Below are 5,146 nucleotides of genomic sequence, written 5' to 3'. Positions count from 1 at the left end.
TAAATCCTAATTATATCTAAGCAAACAAGAGCAGATATCTGACTGTTGTTCAAAAGACTCTCAACGAAATACGATCCTGGACTGGGTGTCGCCAAGTGTAACCTCCCCACCGTAATTTTATAAGAAATGTAAGTGACAATACTTAATACAAATGGGAGCCGAGTGTAACCTCCCCACAGAAATTTAAAAGAATGGCCAATATTATTTAGGGATGCTAATGGACATTGCGCTAAACGTAACCTGCGCACAATGAAATGTACTGACAATGGCAACAAAAATGTGAAATTCGCAATCTGACTCAAATATAAATTCCTGATGAAAAATTAAAGTCCATTCAGTGATAAGAAAATTTAATTAAACCGAAATATCGGTCTTTGGCCCTGTGTAAAACAATCAGAATTAAAGTCTTACCTCAGAATAAATGGATGTCACATATCTGCTCTTGTTGTTGCGCACCGCTTGGAGGAACTGCATTGCAAATAATAATATTCTCCTTTTTTTTGTGATTTTAGTGGAATTTTTCTTCAAAAGAAGTGGAATGAAATGGGAAGTGCAACGAAATCTTGAGTTCAATAAAAAATTAAATTTTTGAGAAAATGCTTTTGAAATAAAAAAATTATTATTGGGAGACTTGTTGGAGAATAATTACAATAAATAAAATTTTTCATTATCTAATGATTATATTAATTAACAGTATACCTTATTCCTCATCTTGACCAGTGTTGCCGACCGCCTACATCACACAACCGCACTGGGCTGCTACTACTGACCGACCGCTCTGCATGACGACTACAGACTGAGTACTGCTCTCAACTAGACAGAGCTACAGACTCGCAACGACTACTACTGACAGACTCGCAACGACTACTGACAGACTGAGAACCGCTCGCAACACTCGCGCGGTCAAGCGCAAACTCTCTGGTCACAGATGCTACAATGCCTCGCCATCGCTGCTATGTTACATACGTGTTTCAGTGTGGATATTAGAAAATCCTCACAGACACCTATTTTTTCAATTCTTTACAAAATCAATAATCCACAGTTCCTAGATTACTATTGCAGATACATAAAGATATGCAGGAGGGTACTGATTGCTAAAAAAATACCATTCATTACAAAATAATATATAATGAGAAGATAAAAGGTAATTAGCTTGGATGACACAAAACTGAAAACGACAGACACAAATATTGTAATATACAAATCACAGATGGGGACAAAACAACAGAAAATTAACAGGAAGTGACAAATTTTGTAAATAGCTATTTTTCCGGTATTGTGTAGAGGTTGCGATAAAATCTTCCTAAGTCACATGTTGCATCTAGAGTGACTTACACAGCAAGCACACTGATGTTAAAATCAGGAAGACAGTATCGAAATTAATGATTAAGAAGTCAGCAATCATAGCTGACGTTCCAGTCTCTGTTCTGAAGACGTGTATAGACAGCATACAACCTCCATTAACAAATATAATAAATGAATCCTTTAGTTCAGGTATTTTTCCAGAACACCTAAGGCACGCACCAGTTGTAGCCTTATTAAACGAAGGTAATGCGGAGAGTGTTGAAAACTACGGGTTAGTTTCACTTTTATCTGCATCCTCAAAGGTAATTGAATCCATCATTACAGACAGACTAATGAGGTACGTGAATGAATATAACTTTTTTAACGAAGCACAGTTTGGATTCCGAACTGGGAGAAGTACAATATCGACCATTACGGAGTTCAAGAAAGTGGTACTTGCAGCTCTTTACTAGAAGAACGGTGTTACAGGCATATTATTATACCTGTCAAAAGTTTTTGAAACTGTTAGCATAAAATACTGATAAACAAGCTACAAGGACTTGATGTACGAGGTACAGGAAACAAGTGGTTCCAGTCGTACGTGCCAAACAACATGCAAATTGTAGAGATAGATCACATTCCTACTGACGATAATCTTTTGGCAAAACAACTGTCAGACAAGAAAAATACAAATATAGGTGTGCCAAAAGGTAGTGTATTGATTCAAATTCCGTTTTTAATGTGTGCCAATGACCTTAAGGACAGACTAGGACTTGGAGAAAAACTTCTCTTTGCTGATGACAGCAACATCACAGCCACTGACAAAACTTCAGAAATCCTATTACAGAAGCCAAATCATATCCCCAACGATGTTTACGATTCGGCAGTATGTAATAAATTACCACTGAAATAAAGAAAAAAAACAGTGTGCATTTCAGCATTAGAGTTGAAAGAACTTAGTCGTGTTAAGCACAGATGATAGATCTATTGATTATGTAACGAATACAAATATTTTAAGCATGAGTATTGATTGTCAGTTAACACGGAATAAACACACAAAGATTATGGCAGAAATAATGCCATCGGCAAGTTATGGTTTTAGGGTTCTATAATCAGCTCGTAACTACCAATGTCTTGTGGTGACATTGTATTCCCACATACACCCAGTTCTTAGTTAAAGAATATTTTTTCTGGGGAGCAAAGGCACAAAACAAGCACAAGATATCTAAAATCAAGAAAAGGGAGTTACAGAGTTATACTAGAAGCAGTAGTCGGGCTATTTAAGGCTATTTAAGGGACTGGGTATCGTTACAGCGCCAAGTGGGTGGATCAACCAGTCTGTTGCACAGCCGGCCGGGGTGGCCGAGCGGTTCTAGGCGCTTCAGTCTGGAACCGCGTGACCGCTACAGTCGCAGGTTCGAATCCTACCTCGGGCATGGATGTGTGTGATGTCCTTAGGTTAGTTAGGTTTTAGTAGTTCGACGTTCCAGGGGACTGATGGCCACAGATGTTAAGTCCCATTGTGCTCAGAGCCATTTCTGTTGCGCAAATCAATGACATCGTTGCTAAGTATTTCGTTCATACTTCTGTATATGATCACGGAACAAGAGAAAGCCTAGACTTACCTTTACCAACGGAAAAAAAACAGAAAATTTAACGCATCGTTTCCTATCGGGGAGTAAAATTCTATAGTTAATTGCCCATTGTACAAAGAAGAAGGCCGTGAATATTTTATACCGTATTAATTTTTATTTTTAAATACATCCCTTGTTCCATCGCCCTCGAAATGTATTTTGTTGGTAGTGACATCTTACGTTAGTGCCTTACATGACAAGGTAACAATAAACAAACGAGACAATTCACCCAGAGCTTCTAGTTTATCATAAAGTGAGTCTACTCGAGTGAAAATTTCCAAATGTAAGAATAAATAAATTAAATGGAAACGGTGCCAGAGTGATACACACACTGAATATACCACTGTTGGTGTCATTCTGTGTAAATATCTGATTTCATACATCCCAGAAAAAAAGACCTATATTTTAATTATATCCTAATTCTTGCTTGCGATGGGATTCATTTCTTGAATGTTTCTCTGTCTGAACTTATTCTGCCATTTACGTATAACATTAGACCTCAAATATTCTGGCTGCGCATGTTTGTGTGACTATTTTCAGAGTAGAAGCGACAAGTGCGTTGGCTGATCCCAAAGACATTGAAAGATGGAACATTTAAAGTACAGCTACCCGTTTTTGGGGCCCTGAAAATGTGCTACATCGACTTACGTTTTATTGTAATTCGTGCATGGATACGTGGGGGCTCATGAGTCGAACGTATTGTGCTACAAGTCAGTAGGATCAGTAGGAAGAGAAACTGTTTTCTTTTTTATTCATTCTTTTAGCAGCACAGTTAATGTACAGAATACAGTTTGCAGTTGTATTTTCCGACCGTATGTTTTTTGGAAGGTATAGCACAGCTGGAGCATATGTGATCACGGTGCTGGTGTAGCTCAGGTAGACCTGACTCGGTGGCGAGTGGAACCTCAAGAATCTCTTGGATGACCGAGCAAGCATTTTCGGGGCGTTGAGCGGCTGCGCGGACCGAGCTATAAGGGTGGGAGCGGCGAGCAGGCGGCCGGCCGGAAACCGCGCCCGCAGCAGCCGTTAACATCGCGCAGCGACGGCGGCACAACGCAGTCGCGCTCAGAGAGCGTCCGTCGAAGCAACAGTTCGCAAACACGGCAGCACACGTCAGCGCACCGTCGCAGACTGCAGTCTACAGCAGTGCTGCAGTACAACAAAAGATAAGTGTTGCAGCAGGCGCATTAATATTTGTAAGTTTCACCTTTCTTGCCAGCACAGCTACGGATCACGAGATTAAGGGATCACAGATCGATTGCTGATCGACAGGTAGTGAGAGTGAGCCTGTGAGTCCAAATAGGCAATTATGAAGCAGAAAATTTGCGTATGGCAACTGCGAGTGAGCCTGTGAGCCCACACAGAGATATAGAAGTAGGCAAAGTTGCAGTGAGTGATCTAATAAGAATGATGAAGGATTAATGAACAAATTGATATTTATCAAGTCAAGATGTATTTCACACAGACGAATGAGTGTCATATACTAAGAGAACACTATTTTTCTTTTATAATATTCTATAGTATATTATAATGTTGGCAATGGCCTTGCCGCAGTGGATACACCAGTTCCCGTGAAATCACCGAAGTTAAGCGCTGTCGGGCGTGGTCGGCACTTGGAAGGGTAACCATCCAGGCGACCATGCGCTGTTGCCATTTTTCGGGGTTCACTCAGCCTCGTGATGCCAATTGAGGAGCTACCCGACCGAATAGTAGTGGCTTCCGTCAAGAATACCATCATAATGACTGGGAGAGTGGTGTGCTGACCCCACGCCACTCCTATCCGCATCCTCCTCTGAGGATGACACGGCGGTCGGATGGTCCCGGTAGGCCACTCGTGGCCTGACGACGGAGTGCTTTTTTTTATATTACAGTTTTGTTGTCTCATTAAAATAAGCTTCGAGAGAAGAGAGAGAGAGAGATATGTCGGCCGGAATGGCCGAGTGGTTCTAGGCGCTTCAGTCCGGAACCGCGTGGCTGCTATGGTCGCAGGTTCGAATCCTGCCTCGGGCATGGATGTGTGTGATATCCTTAGGTTAGTTAGGCTTAAGTAGTTCTAAGTTCTAGAGGACGGATGACCTCAGATCTTAAGTCCCATAGTGCTCACAGCCATTAGCCTAGAGAGATGGTTCAAATGGCTCTGAGCACTGTGGGACTTAACATCTACGGTCATCAGTCCCCTAGAACTTAGAACTACTTAAACCTAACTAACCTAAGGACATCACACAACA

The 5,146-nt window shown here is 41.1% G+C and overlaps 1 pseudogene; it reads left to right on the top strand.

Annotated features, from left to right (window-relative positions):
• Positions 1-4,453: 4,453 nt before the first annotated feature.
• Positions 4,454-4,571, top strand: LOC126475840 (5S ribosomal RNA; annotated as a pseudogene).
• Positions 4,572-5,146: the final 575 nt, after the last annotated feature.

Source organism: Schistocerca serialis, chromosome 4, assembly GCF_023864345.2.
Source record: "Schistocerca serialis cubense isolate TAMUIC-IGC-003099 chromosome 4, iqSchSeri2.2, whole genome shotgun sequence".
Taxonomy (NCBI): Eukaryota; Metazoa; Arthropoda; class Insecta; order Orthoptera; family Acrididae; genus Schistocerca; species Schistocerca serialis.
The sequence above is the reverse complement of the archived record's forward strand: the minus strand, read 5'-3'. Positions and strand labels throughout refer to the sequence as shown.